The 16450-nt window shown below is 34.5% G+C and overlaps 1 long non-coding RNA gene across 2 annotated transcripts in view; it reads left to right on the forward strand.

The window, feature by feature from the left end:
* Positions 1 to 16207, forward strand: part of LOC121488117 — a 224086-nt gene extending 207879 nt beyond the window's left edge. For both annotated transcript variants that reach the window (XR_005986983.1, XR_005986982.1), the window contains one exon: positions 15895 to 16207. This is a non-coding gene — a long non-coding RNA (uncharacterized LOC121488117). The remainder of the gene's footprint in view (positions 1 to 15894) is intronic.
* Positions 16208 to 16450: the final 243 nt, after the last annotated feature.

Here is a 16450-nt window from a genome sequence, read left to right on the forward strand (position 1 = left end):
CTCATGGATAGTCATGCAAGTCTATTTAGTTCTTGACTGTATTTCTGCCCTTCCTACACTCTTCAAAGTGGCCACTTCTCTATATTTAGCTGTGAAGAATCTGTTCTTCAAGTCTTCAGTCATTTTTTGGGTTATTTACACTGGTGTAGATGCTATCTTGTTGTGTCTGGGAGGAGGTGAGCTTAGCATCTTCTTACTCTGCCATCTTCCCTGGAAGTCAGAAATTTTAGTTTTTATCTCTGAGGGTTGCATAGGATAGGATAATGCAATTTTCTTTCTGCTTTTTAAAAATCATATACATTTTTTCCTGATGTATAGAAAAAAGAAGAAAAAACTGGTACTTAACTATTGATTTAACGTTGATAGAACTCCAAGACTAGATACTAATTGAGAGCAATTTTAGACAGACTTTAGACACTTAGAAGGTGCTGCAACCATCCTGGCAAGATATGACAAGGCTTGAGTTAAGTAAAACAGTGGCAAAGGGGATAGATTCAGCAGGCTCTATTGGATTGACACTCAGGAAAAATGAACAGGAATTGGTTAGCAATTAGATAGGGGACATGTCAAGGATGACTCTGAAGTTTCTAGCTTCTCTGATATTTTACTTATCAGCTCCTAAATTTAGGTCTGAAAGAACTATTATATATGCCCTTCTAAAGAAATGTTGTGATACAAAAGGCAGATATTTATACTACGTTTCCAGCAGCTCCTCTATGAAAGCACTTTTGAAGCTGATTTGTATGTACACGTACATTGTGAGCCACAGATATCTTATTTTCAAGAAAAACATGTTCTACAAACTCTTTCCCCACCTGTGTCATTAAGCAAAAGCAATTGCTTTATTCACCACTAACCTCTGTCTGAGTTCTTTTGAATGCAGGTTCAAAGGCACATTCCATGAATATATCTTTTTCCCCATGTGTGTTGAAACCTGCTGGCAAATATTTCATACCCTTATGGAAAAATGGGCCAAGTACATGAATAGACAATTTATAATAGAAGCAAAACAAATGACAAATATCCATAAGAAAAAATGTCCAATTACCCAAGTAATGAAAATTAAACCTACTTTCAAAATGACAAAAATAATATCTTAAAAAATCTCTTAAAAAGATAATAATGTACAGTGGTGGCAAGGTGTTGGTGAGATAAACATTTCCTTATATGATTAGTATACTTTTGGAAGAATTTATCACTACAGGAGAGAATTCGGGCTATAGTTAAAAGTTAATTAATATTTAAAATGAACAGCAATAAGATAATGGCTAAATAAATTGTACATATCCTAATTTTTTTTTTAATTTTTTTTTTTTATGATAGTCACAGAGAGAGAGAGAGAGAGAGGCAGAGACACAGGCTGAGGAAGAAGCAGGCTCCATGCACCGGGAGCCTGATGTGGGATTCGATCCCGGGTCTCCAGGATCGCGCCCTGGGCCAAAGGCAGGCGCCAAACCGTTGCGCCACCCAGGGATCCCTGTACATATCCTAAAAGCACATTTTCAAAAAAAAATGTTTAATGACATAGGATAATAGTCATACTACATAAGCAACCCACATTATATGCCATAGAATTTTTATTTTTAAAGAATTTATTTGTACATTAAGAAAAAGGAGATGGAAAAAATAATCTGAAAAATCAGCATTGATTATCTCTGAATGGTGGTATTATTGGTAATTTTTACTATCAGTATTCTAAGTTTGTAAAATGAAGCATGAAGATTTTAAAATCAGAGGTAATTATTAAAAGCAATTCATTTCTAATATAATTTCAGTGATGTTGAACATTCTTTTAAATTCACCTGCTATTTTTTCTTTGTATACGTAGTATATGCATAAATAGATAACAGGCACAGATATCAAAAGCAGTTCAGTAATTTGGGAAAATTACCACATGGCTATAGACATGTTTATTTAAGTACAGTGTTGTCTAGGAATTGCTCATCATTTAGTCAGCATTTACTGAAAAGCATAAATTCATAGCATATCAGAGATGGAGGGACTGAGAAATTATTTAGTCCAAACCCTCATTTTGCAAGTGGGCTTTGTGAAAATTTACTTTCATTGTGAGACACTGGGAAGCCATTGAAAGCTTTCAAATGCAATAGTGAGATAATTAGATAATTTTGGTAATAATGTGGATAGTTGACTGGCAATGTAATAGTTGAAGGACAGGATATCCAGACAGAAAGCTACTTTAATAATGCAGAAAGGAAGTAATAAACATTGAATTGGGAAAGTAGATGTGGGGCTGGAGAGCAGATGAGTTCGGGAATCTATTTAGGAAATAGAATTAACATGTTAGAGTCAGATTAATTATGTTGAAAAGGAGAGAAAGAAGTTAAATATAACTGAATTTTCTAGGTTAGGTTAACTATAGAAGGTGACCCATCATCGGAGATAGGCTATCAAATGCTTATCCACAATGTCACCACACACTGGGCTTTTAATAAATATGAACTCATTGACTTATTAGGCTACATTGATGTCTTCTTTAAAGGAACCTGAATATGGATTAATTCGTATTTACCTTTTGCTTCAAGCAGTTTTGAGAAATATAAAAGGAGACCTATAAATCAGGCACAAGACATGTGTACTGAACTTTAAAGATGCGTTAATAAAACTTATGCCAATATGTTCTGTACGACTTTCTTCTAACTCATCATTTTCATAGCAACAACAACAAAAGCAACTCCTAGAGAAATAAGACTGTTTTTAAGTTTTCTACTTTATATCAATTAGAAACTAATTTGAAATGTTTTAGTATAAAGGTGGGAGATATTTCTGGTCCAATCACCAGTTTTAATTAGTTGTTTTTAAACAAATATATTTTCTTCCTTTCTTTGGGCTCCATATGTTCTTCTCCACTGAGGTGTGGATTTATACCCTCACAGAGACACAGTAAACAGGCGTATTCATCGAGTGTGCTTTCTTGCAGGCATGTCCTGTTGACAGCACCATGCATGTTAGAATGATTTTAAGAAAAGAAAAAAAGTAGGAGACTGAAGAGTGCATTATTCTCTTCTATTGAAGTTGTTATAGATTCAACTAACTCAGCATTAGAGCAATCTCAAAAGTTTTAGACTCCAGCTATCCACCAAGTTCTCCCATCCTTACCAGGTGGTCAAGTCCTCATTTGAATATCCCACCAAAGAGCTCTTTGCTTTGTACATATATTGTAAAAGCTTATCTTTTAAGCAAGTTGAAATTTGTCTCTTTGTGGCTTAATATTTATTGACCCTAGTACAATGAAGCCAAGTCCCCATTTTGTATACCAGCTCTTTAACTACTAAGGTCCTTCTCAGTATTTTCTTCATTCTATTCACTTGCTCATAATGTGCTTTCATCACTTCATTATCCTGATTGCTCTATTCTGAACATGCACTAGTTATGTCCATATCCCTATTTTTTAAAATAAATTTGCTTTTTAAATTCTGAAAATAAAAGCCTTACGAACAATTTCTAAATTTAGTAAATGACTATTTAGAACACATTTTTAAGAAAAGTCTTCTTATTGATCTCCCTGGCCCCCGTGTGTTTCTGTTGAATTCAGTTTCCAATCAGCCACTGGAGTTATCTATATAAACTTCATTTCCTACTACATGGGGTAAGGTCCTTAGATAAGCAACGGCAACTAGAATTACAAGTGCAAGAGAATTATAAGGGCTATTTCCTGTGTGTCTATAAAGATGAAGTAGAGGGCAATGCTGGAGAAGGCCGTGAGAGTCTTCAGACTGAGAAGCAGGTCTGACACCAGTGAAAGGAGAGCAGGAACACAAGGGGAGTGGCTAGGGGAGATCTTAGACTACACGCTGCAAAAATGCAAACAAAATAAACAATATATGCAGTGTAGTAAGTCATGCTAATCCCAGGTTTTCTCTTCCATTAAACAAAATGACAAAATATTCTGGGATAATATCTAGTGTTCTAGGGCAAAAAAAAAAAAAAACTATTCAAGCTATGAACTAGTCAAAGATATATGTATAATGAGTATCCATTTGGGAGAACAAAAATTCACTATAAATACATCCAACAGAATTTCATATAAAGAACTGTTGATGAGTATTGGAAGGGCTGGAATAAATAGCAAGCAGGAGAAGGAAAGCAGGTTAGAGGAACAAAGATATAAAAGGGATGAGCCTGAGAGATTGAAAGCTGGAGTCAATGAGCCTGTCCCTCCTGCTGTCTGTTGGAGAAGCTGTTGCACTTGGCCAAAGGAGTGTTGTCAAAGGAGTGCTATCTGGACCAAGGCTGAAAACAAGGAAAAGAGGCTACCTGTGCCCAGTCTGCTTGAATCTAGAATGAACCCAACCCTGCTGTTACTGTACCTACTGATGGCAATTGCCAACAACTGCCAGTGTTGGAACCAGGAAGAAACTTGCCTTTCCTGCTGCTTTATCTCCTACTAGTGTCTTCTATTAGTAGAGCTCATCAGGAAGACAGATGGCAAGAAGGCTGAGAAATGTAGCTTATGGACTTTTAGGCTTCTTTAATACATAGTAAAGCACAGAAGGGTGGGAAGAGGGGCTGTGGGCACATAGGCAAATGATTGGCAAAGCAATATGCCAGCATACATTGAGTCAGTGAACTCAAGAAGATGCAAGTTGCAGCATAAAACAGAAGTGACACTTTAAACTACATGAAAATTCCTACTTCTCTTGTATTGTAATAAGGTTTCTTCCTATAATTTCTATTTTCTTTAATAATGGGATTGTTTTGAACTTTAGCATATGAATTCCTATATATTCTTAAAAAGAACGAGTATCTTTTAAAAAAAATTTTGCCTGTGGTGTACAAAGGATGCAAATCACACACACCCACGAATTTATTGATCCTTAATACCCTTACTGCCCTCATCAGTAATTGCTCTGCTTTGTGTAAACTGTCCTTTTACATAAGCAGAAACATAAATCACTATTTCCAAAGGAGGCCCTAGTCACTTGGGCTAGGTAGAAGGGTGGAAGAGAATTAATCATGGGCTGCAGAGCTTGTAGATCTTGGATGATCTATCAAAGGAATAGCAGGTTCTTCTACATCCTGAATAACATCTCCTTGGTCTTACCTCTGATTGCAACCATGGTTGTGATGGACAGTTCCTTGAGCCTTCCACCCACCCCAGGCTGACAATAACTTGCTCAAATGAAGACCTGGCATCTCCATGTCTTCCACTTTCTGCCTCAGCTTCTCTCATTTTACAGAAGCTCATAGGAGCAACCAGCCTGTGAAACCAAGAGATGTCAAGGAGTTAATTAATGCCCCCAAGGGCAACTCCTGAGCAATAGCAAACAGGGCTGATATATAGATAATTCTGGTCTATCCTCTGTAATGCTACTATGAGTTATTTTCTATGCTCCTCTGGAAGTTCTGTTCAGAACTGAGCTCCATCTGTCCTTCATAGGCTGGGGGGGGAGAGGGGGTGGGGAAGTGGGCGGGAGCAAGCATTGCATCCTTATATTACTTTTTTTCCTGTTTTTATTTTTTTCTCCCTCATCTCTCATTCCTACTCTCTGAGATTACCTCATAAATAAACTACCTACACATAGCTCATTGTTTCAGATGTGGCTTTCCAGGAAACCCAAGATAAGTTACAGGGCAATTCATAATCAATATCTAGCTACACACCAATTTGAGGCATCTGGGCAAAAAGAAGAAATGCCTAATTAGACATTAGGTAAAAAACAAAAGGCATTGGTAGGTTTGGAATAGTATAGAGAAAATGGGACCCAATAGAACCTTTCCAGGTTGCCAGATACCTTTCTTATGGGTAGCAAGAGAGCTGCTAATGGGCTTCAGAAAACTGCTGTTTTCTCCCTTCTGCTTCCTTGCTACTCTTTCTCCACTTACAAAAGTTTTGAGTATTCTGTAACTAAAAGCAATAACACACACTCCATCTATCTATAAATATATATATGTCTTATATTCCTTATTCAACGCTAGTGTCACATTTAATATTTCACCTAGTGAGTTTCAATACAATTTTGATTTCTTAGCCTCACCTCTTTTTCTCCATGGTGGTTATCCTCTGATTCACATAATTCTATGACTTTGGTTGATTTTTAAATTACCAGTAAGGTTTTATTTTTTTTTTAACTGCCTTGTTTTCTTTCCTGAGCTCTCGTTTTGAGAAAATGTTTACGTTATCAAAAGGACTCCTTTAAACAATTTTTATGAGCTATAATTTCTTAGACATTGCAAAATCTTGAGATTTGTTTCTGTTACCTTTGTATATAAAAGGTGGCTTATTAGTGCAATCTTAAGATCATAAAATGTTTTCTACGCTATAATGCTTTTTAAAAACAAATGATAGTGTTGTTGCAAAGAAGAACCTGAGACCAGCTTGGTTTTAATTGCTTTGTTGAATATACACTTGTCTCCCTCCTGATCCACACACTACCACCATTATGTCTCAATCCTAGGTTGGATTTTTTTTAATTAATTAAAAATTAGATAATTCATTCCATAAATAAATATTATATATTGTATATTTATCCTATCCACCAGACAGGATTTTGGGTGGTGGGGGGATATAGCAGTAAATAAAAAATTTAAAAATTCCAGCATTCCTGGAGCTTAACTTCTAATAAAGTGAAAGAAAGCAATATAAAATATATAAATATATTTAATATAATGTAATATAAATGCTGAGGATGCACCTACTAAATTTAAATATCTTACTAGGATATTTCTAAGCATAAATCCCCTCTCACTGACCTACCTTTAATGCCACTTTTTGTTTTAACTCTAATGTCTCTTATAAACTCTAGAAACTCTAATCCATTATATCCTCTCTTTAATTTAAAATTTCTGTTCATTTTTTCTTTATTTTGCAGTTTTTAAGAATGCCCTTTGAGTTATTTATTTTATTTTCTGCAGTATCAATTAATGACTTCTAGATTCAAATGGTTATTTAATTTCTAATGTTCATTCTCATACCGTATTAAATAAGAGAATTTCGCTCATGCATTCATCCATCCACTCAAAAACTATTTAAATTTATTTTGTTCCAGTTGCAAAAGCATGTTAAGATGACAATACTCAGAGCAATATGCTCTTATAGTGACAATAAAAGCAAAAAAAAATTAAAACAATTTTCATTTTCTGTGATGGTCTAAATCTAATCATGGGAAGAATTTACACTTCTGTACTGCATATTTCTTTTTCATGGCTTACCTGTTGACATTTTATGTTTACTTAATTTTGAACAAAAAGATTTCTATTTTGTCTGTCAGTTTGAGGATAGCCAGGGCATGATCTCAGGGATGTGAGATAGAGCCCCACATTGGGCTCCCTATTGAATGTGGAGCCTGCTTGAGATTCTCTCTCTCCCCCATCTGCCGCTCTCCCCACTCATACTGTTTTTCTCTAAAAAAGAAAAAAACAAAACACCAAAAACTAAAAATGGACATTTGCATAAGGAAGTTTGTGATGTTGGCACAGAAGGCACACCCTGGATTTGTGGCTCAGTGAGGAAGAAGTTAGTGAGAAAAATGAAGGGGACTCTGAATAGAATCAGTTCTTAGTCCTGACCCATTAGAAGTTTGGAAACATTTCTTCCAGAACCAAACTACTGGTTTCTCATTTCATAGTGGGCTTTAGTTGTGGAATTACGCTGAATATAATTTCTTTTTCCAGTAGTTTCATAATTATATTAAGATTCTACTTCTTACTGGTTCTTCAAACCTTTATGTGAGAAATTTCCCATAGCCTAATAGTTTGGAGTTCTAAAATATTTTCTATCACTTTATTATGAAAAATAACAAATATAAAGTAAGATTGAAATATTTAAACTTGCTGTATATTTGAAAATCATATTTTACTCTACCTCTACTTGTTTTATCACATATATAATCATTTGTCATCCCTTTGACTATTCATAAACTCATCTTTTAAAAATTATAGATTTCCCTTTCTTCCTAAGTACTTTAGCAGTATCTTATCTAATGTTAATTTAACTGTTCCAGTCTTCTTATGCTTACTGTTTATATGGTGTATCTTTTCCATTTATTTACTTTCTATCTATCTGTCTTTTTATATTTAAAGTGAATTTCTTGAAGATAATATATACACATTTTATAATGTGTTTTCTATTTATCTCCTCTTGTGTTTTGTTTTTCTGTTTCTACATTTCCATCCTCTTTTGGGCTTTTGAATATTTTCCAATTCTACCTTATTTTGTTTTTTAAAAATATACCTCTCTGCATTTTTTTTTAGTAGTTGCTCTAGGGATTAGAACATACATCTCTAACTTCTCATAGTGAATTTAGAGTTAACATTGTGTCATTTCACAAAAAAATGCAGAATCTTGCAACTATGTAAATCCATATAATGTCCCTCAATTTATGCTGTCATGGATATGTTTTTTTCCATCCTCATTACAAACCCTATGAGACAGTATTATAATTTTTCCTCATTTTATTTTTTTCAAGTTTTACTTATTTATTTTAGAAAAAGAGAGAGGGAGGGAGTGTGTGCAAGTGGAAGGTGGGGCAGAGGTAAAGACTCTTCAAGCAGACCCCCCTCTAAGTGCAGAGCCCAATGCAGGGCTTGATCTCATGACCCACGAAATCATGACCTGCTGAAACCAAGAGTTAGACACTTAAGCCAATCAGGTGCCCCTATAATTTTTACTTAATTTTTTTTTAATTTTTAAAAATTTTTTAAAGATTTTATTTATTTATTCATGATAGACATAGAAAGAAAGAGGCAGAGACACAGGCAGAGGAAGAAGCAGGCTCCATGCTGGGAGCCCAACACAGAACTCGATTCAGGAGCTCCAGGATCGTGCCCTGGGCCAAAGGCAGGCGCTAAACTCCTGAGCCACCCAGGGATCCCTAATTTTTACTTTAAATAGTCATATGAAACTTAAAGACATTTAAAGGAAAAAAAAAGACACTTAAAGGAAAAGAGAATAGTCATTTATCTTTAATTTATATTTCCCATTTCAGTACTCTTCATTCTTCCTAAGGATCTGAATTTCCAATTGGTATAATTTTTCTTCAGCCTCAGAACTTCTTTTGGCAAGTCTTCTAATTTATGTCTATTAGCAACAAATTCTCTTATACTGTTTGTGTCTGAAAATGTATGTTCCCCAAATTCTAGAAGGACATTGTTACTGGATATAGAATTATTGTTTGACAGTTTTTATTTGACATTTTGTTCATCACCTTAATATTTTTTTCCCCACTGTCTTCTGGGATCCACAGTTTCTGAAAAGTAAACTATGTAATGATTTATTTTTCTCTCTTTATGTAATAACTCCTTTTTCCTTTATTTCTTTTGAAATTTTTCTTTTTTTCTTTGGTTTTATGCAGTTTTATCTTGATATACCTAGGTATGACTCTCTTCATATGTTTTCCTAGCTTGGAAATTGTGAAGATCCTTAAATCTTTAAATTTATGTCTTTCACCATATTTGGGGGGAAAATATCAGCCGTTATTTCTTCAAAATATGTTTTGTTCTATTCTTTCTTTTTTCTTTTGAGACTCCCAATTACACAAATGGATCTTTTGATATTATTTCATAAGCCAGTAGAGCTCTTTTGATTTATTTTTAAATATTTATTCTTTTCCATAGGTTAGATAACTTTTGATCTCTCCTCAAGTTTATTAAATATTTTCTCTGTCTTCTCCATCCTCCCATTAAACTCATATATTTTGTAAATTAAATATTTATAAATTTGGTATTTTTAACTCTAGAATTGCCCTTTTTTGAATTATCATTTTGCTGGATATAGAATTCTTGATTTATAGTCTTTTTCTTTCAGCACCCTGAGTACATTAGCCCATAGCCTTCTGCCCTTCTTGTTTTCTGGTATGTCAGTTGTACCTCTTATTAAAGACTTTTTATATGTGATGATTTATTTATTTCTCTTTCTCTTATTTTTCTCAAGAGTCTCATATTTTGTATTTTGTATTTTGACAGTTTGACTATGATGTGTCTAAGTGTGGATCTCTTTTAGTTGTATTTTGTATTGTATTTTGACAGTTTGACTATGATGTGTCTAAGTGTGGATCTCTTTAGTTTATCCTATGAGTGTTTTGAGATTCTTGGCTGTGTAAGTTAATATTGTTCATCAAATTTAGGAATCTTCAACCATTTTTCAAATATTCTTTCTGCATCTTTCTCTATTTTTCATCTTCTGGGACTCCCATTACACATATATTTATATATTTGTTGGTGTCCCACAGTCTCTGAATCTCTGGTCATTTTTCCTTATTTTTTTTCCCTCTATTCAACAGACTGGATAATTTTAACTGACCTTTCTTCAAGTTTGCTTATTTTTCTTCTATCAGCTCTTATATTATTCTCCTTTAATGAATGTATCATCTTTTTCATCTCTAGTATTTTTATTTGGCTTCATTTTATAATTTTAATCCTTTATTCATATTTTCTATTTGGTGTGGCATCATTATACTTCCCTTTAATTTTTTTAAGTGTAATTTTATTTTATTATTTTAACATATGTATGATATCTAATTTTAAATTTTTGTCTTATAAGTACAACATCTGGGCTCTCAGAAACAGTTTCTATTGTCTATTTATTATGTATTAGATAATTTTCTGTTTCTTCTTGTGTCTTGTAATTGTTTTGTTGAAGCTTGAACACTTTAAATAATATAGCACAGTAACTCTAGGAAAAGATCTCTTCTTCCTCCCCCCCCTGACTTTGATATTGTTGTTGCTGTTTATGTGTTCAATTACTTTCCTGGAAAAATTGTATAATATCTGTATTCTAAGGGTTGTTGTTGTTGTTGTTGTTGTTTTTCGTGCAGCCACTAAAGTTTCATCTCTGCTTAATAATCTTAGTGGTCAGACAATGATGGGACAGAGATTTCCTTAAAGGTCTTAAACCAATAAATCTCTCACTCTTTGCTGAAGGACGTAATGTGAGGGTTGGAGTAGGCTTTCAATGCTTTAGTAGTTTAGAGTTGTGCCTTAGTCTTTACTTCTTGCATGCACAGAGTCTCATGGTCAGCTATGGATAGAGAGTAGAGCTTTTTCAAGTCTTTTTGTGGTATATGCACCACTCTGCACATGCAGTTAGCCTTCTAGATCCCTAGAAATGTGTTAGATCTTTTAAAAACGCCTTTGGAGATCTAATTATCCTTATTTTTCCTTTAATTTTTTGTGCCATTTAATTACTCCAACTGGCAATAATACCCTCAATAGCTATGATATTAAGCCACTGCCTCTGACCTTTTTTGGTAAATGCCCTGTAGATACTGCCTTCCTTGTCCAGTGAGCTCTGAATCAGTTGAAATAATGACAAAACATGAGAATGGGATTTTTCCAGGAAGTTCCAAGATAGGTCAGATAATGACAATTCTCTGGGGATAGATTTTTAGGGGAATTCCAAACCCATTCTACTCATTCCTGTGTCTTCTAGACTACTTTTTCACAGTTACTATCATTCCAAAGTGGTGATGGAAGAAATGGGATGGGAGTAGGGCAACTTAAAATGCCACAAAGTTTAATATTCTCACTCAACTAATTCAACTATTTGAATAAACTCTCTTGAATAACCAATCCTTTGGTTAATTTCAGGAGCCCTTAAAACGATGACTTGACAATTATTTACCCGTGTTCTCAATGTTTTTATGGAAGAGTGGATTTTTGAAGGTCTTTACTTTGCCAATATTGCTTTCTAATAAGCTGAATAATTTCTTTAAATCATAAATATTTACATGTACTACAATACTGATTTTTAAGTACATTGTAAATTACTTAAAAATAGAAATATAAAACAAATGTAATGAAAAGTAAATATAAATAAAAGTTCTAATGAGATATGAGCTGTTTTTTGGAGACTTTTGTAAAATTTTACTGCTGATGTGATTGAGGGTGCAAAATGATTTATCAGGGCTTATAAGTTCTATTGATCATGTTATCAGTATATTTTAAAAGGTTTTAATTTAAGTTTTAGAAGAAGTATATGTTTAAACATTCAAACATCAGAGGGTTATTCAGGAATGCTCTTTTTTTAAAGCAAGGGCCTTAATAATACCCCATAGATTATTTGGCGCTAACAGAGTAGATCAGGAATCAGCAAACTACAGTGTGTTGGCCAAATCTAGCCTGCCAAGGGCCACGTCTAGCCAAACCCATTTGTTTAAGCTGCTTTAATACTACAAAGACAAAGTTGAGTAGTTGTATAGAGACTGTATACCCCAGAAAGCCTAAAATGTTTAATATCCCTTCACATAAAAAGTTGTCTGGTTTTGAAGTCATTTTCACTGGACATTAGCAGTTCTTGGGATGTATTCAAATTACTAACCATATTTTGAATAAGTATAGATTTCTAGGTTCTATCTTAAGTATCCCAACGTCAATGAGTTACTTGTTCTCTGATTTTCAGTTGAGTTTGGTAGATGGGGAACACTGCTGGGAGACTATTAGATGGAGGAAGAAAAGTGAGGTCAAGGTGTTTATTTTCCTTGTTTCTTCCTTCCTGGCTTCTCTCATTTAAATGGCTTTCTTGATCTATCCTTGTACATCAGTGGCTTCATAATCAACTCCTCCATACCTTCAGGTTGTAGAGGGAATATTTGAGCACTTACCTTTGGGGGGGGCGAATTTAATAATCCTTTATAGTCTCCTTAATCTGTATCCACTCTTTGGTAAGTGGATTTGCCTTCCCTTTCAAGCTGGAAATCTCATACTGCAAATTTTTCTACTTTTCTTATTAAAATTTTTTAAATTTTAATTTTATTTTTTAAAAAAGATTTTATTTATTTATTCATGAGAGAAAGAGAGAGAGAGAGAGAGGCAGAAACATAGGCAGAGGGAGAAGCAGGCTCCATGCAGGGACCTGATGTAGGACTCCATCCTGGGACTCCAGGATCATGTACTGAGCCGAAGGCAGAGGCTTAACTGCTAAGCCACACAGGCATCCCAACTCTTCTTTTTTGTGATAAAAACTTCAGCCCATCTTTTCTCCATATTGAACTCCTGTCTTCAAAAATATTCTCTCTCCCTGTTGGTTTCATGTTATTTTAAATTTAAAAATCCTACCTTCTATTTCTTTAATCAAGTTGTTAATAAAATTATAAACTATTTAGGGCTAAGAATAGTATCTGTGGACAGTTATTAGAATGCCCCTTCCTGATTGAATCCATTTATAACATTTTTTGGTGATATTCAACCAGTTACTAATCTATTTTAAACATCTTTAGTCCTAATGCCTTCATTTTGTCCATTCTTTGACGTCCATGCCCTCTGATTCCTCCAAAGTCTCATATTCATAGGAAGTACATGATTTCAATGATTATACATATCTGTTCTCTCTCCAGTCTCAAATCTTCAGTTTCTTACAGGAGACAGAAATTCAGATATGTGTAACAAATGGCAGTTTAATGAAGTATTTTAGTTTATTCAAACTTGGCTTTCCTTTAAGAAATCCTATAGGAAGCCTTTGCTCTATGTCTGTTGATGTTCTTGTGACACTTGGCTCCTTACACTTGATCACACCTCTTCACATTGAGGTTCATCAGTGTTTTAACAACAGACATTTCTTGAATTTCTCCATTTGGCCAGACTACATCACACTGAGTACCCTAAGCTAGAAAATTAAGATCAGTGTGAGGTACCTGATGAAACAGGTCCATTTGACATGACATCATGCTATATAGTATTTAAATTATATAACACATGAATATCTCCTGTTTGGGAAATTCTCTAATCTTTATTGGTGATGAGCATAAACAAAGGTTTTTCAAAATTTCTCCATATATAATTTGCTCATAATTTCTTTTATGGAATTGCTTATCAGAAATCTGTTATTAAATCTTCTCCAGAAAGCACAGCACAAGTGATCAGAAACAAATTGCTGTTGTATTATGTGTATATGAAGGTATTGTTCTTTGTTTAATTATTTTTGGTTTCTGAATACAATATTTTCATGAATCAAATCAGCTTTAAGACTAATATCTCTTGGGCCACCTGGTTGGCTCAGTCTATTAAGCTTCTGCCTTCAACTCAAGTTATGATCCCAGAGTCCTATGATCAAGCCCCATGTCAGGCTCTCTGCTCAGTGGGGAGACTGCCTCTCCCTCTCTGTCTGCGTTCTGCTCTCCTTGCTTGTGCTGCTCTCTCTCTCTGTCAAATAAATAAATAAAATCTTAAAAAAGAAGGACTAATATCTCTTTATCAGAAAGAACCTGACAGCAGGAAGCAGAGAAAAAATACATAGATTCTATGGAAGAAAGGACCAAGAAACATATACAGGCTCATTTCACTGCTGTATTTTCTTAAAGAATTGAGGCATGTTGGTAAGCTGGTAACAAGAGAGTGTTAGAGGACCACAACTGAAGAGAAGAGCATCATTAGTTCCAGCTAGTGATTCCTCTACCCTTACTTACTGTTGGTGCCAAAATGTAATTGTATAAAAAATGATGACATAGTGGATTATGAAATACTTTGTAAATCTTTTCCCTTAGATAATAGATTAATAATAATAATAATAATAATAATAAACATTTAATAAATGCTTACTGTAGATGACCAAAAGCTTGGAAATATAGACAAATATGCACAATAAATAGTTAATGATATAATGTATGATTTGTTCAGTAGGCTTTCTGGTATATTCAGTGTATTGCGCTTCATCATACTGTTCATCATCCTCAGATAAGCTTTGTAGAACTCACATCTTGTACGGTTAAAAGGCACATAGTTTGGAATCTTTTGAACAGTTCTGCAAGGCACCTCTAATCCCTTGGATACTTGGCAAGTTGGCCAGTTTGTACCAGCAACACCACTGGCTATAACTGTTTCCTTCATATTATTGGAAATGAGTGCTAGTCCACAAAAGAGTTTGCCAACAGACTGACTGTACCTTGAATATTTTTAAAAAGATTTTATTTATTTATTTATTTATTTATTTATTTATTTATTTATTCATTCATTCATTCATTCATTCATTCATTCATTCATTCATTCATGAGAGACACAGAAAGAGAGGGAGAGACATAGGCAGAGGGAGAAGCAGGCTCCCTGTGGGGAGCCTGATGCAGGACTCCATCCCAGGACCCTGGGATCACGACCTGAACCAAAGGCAGACACTCAACTACTAAGCCACCCAGGTGCCTCTACACCTTGAATTTTTAAACCAGTTTTCTAACTGTGCTCTGAGGAATGGCAACTCTTTTAGGGTGGTACATATGAAAATATTTTTTTGTTCATTGTTAGGATCAGCCCTTCATCTACTGAGCAGTATCAGCTCAACACATTCATCTTTCATCAATCTTTTAAAAAATATATAAAATTTTGGTATTTATGTTTCCAGCTTATATGGATACCCTGCTTATATTGAGGAATCTCCTTTTTTCATGTAATCCTCCTAGTAAATCTACGAGTTGGCTTCTATTATTACTTACATTTTATAGAGGAAGGAGAAGAGGTAGAGGGAGATTAAGTAACTTGTCCAAAATCACAGAACTGGTAAATGAAAAATTATGGGTTTTAGGTTTAGGGAGGGAGAACAAATTAAGGGAGAAAAATTGATGAAGAAATACTATGTTAGCTAGTAGAACACAAATATTTTGCTGTATGTTTATATAATTGATTAACTGTTAATATAACCTGCTCTCTGGTTTGCATATTGGATATCAGATTTTTAAGAAACACCAAAATGGTTTCCAGAGAGCTTTTCTGATAACCGTACTTCACCATGAAAGTGCTAGGTGGCCTTTGATAAATTTTTAGCATCTCTGTGCCTTCAAAAATGGAGAGGATTTTAGCTATCTACCTACCAGGTGAGTTGCTATTTGAAAATTCGAATACAAATTGTTTTTTGACTTCCTTGGAAGAAAGTCATTCTATAAAAACAAATTTGGGCTATTATAATGACAAGTGTGTGAGTGTACATTAATTTCCCCCTTATGTTGTTATTGCCAGCAGATGGAGGTCGAAATTGAATTGCTGCTGACTGTTGTCCCTTGTTATGGCCTGTGGAGATATGACAATTGAGGAAGAACTTAGAGGAATGCCAAGTAGCAGAGCATGAAGCAGTGGGTGTGACCCACTGCCTTGGACATTTTATGGCTGATAGCATTTGGCAAGAAAAAACTGCAGCCTCTATAGTAGTCTTGCAAATAGATCTCAACATTAACTATGCCCTCACCCTCACCCGTATTTGATTTACCCTATAATGTACTCATTTGCTAAAATCCACTCTTCTAATTGTCAGCTAACTCACTAGTCCTCTCAGAAAAATACCTAAATAACTAAATAAATCATGCTTTAAGATGTTTCTTTGTTTCATTGCAAATTTGGGCACAGAAAGTCGAGGCAATGCATCTGAAACTTCTTGTCCATTCTACTTTGATTTCTTCTGGGCTTGTTCTTTATTGTTTGTTTGTTTGTTTGTCCAGAGATTATTACCTAGAGAATCCTTGGATGACCTTCCAGGGGTGCCTGACCCAGGGGAATTAGAAGCACAGTATCTGTGCAT

This window comes from Vulpes lagopus, chromosome 3, assembly GCF_018345385.1.
Source record: "Vulpes lagopus strain Blue_001 chromosome 3, ASM1834538v1, whole genome shotgun sequence".
Classification (NCBI taxonomy): domain Eukaryota; kingdom Metazoa; phylum Chordata; class Mammalia; order Carnivora; family Canidae; genus Vulpes; species Vulpes lagopus.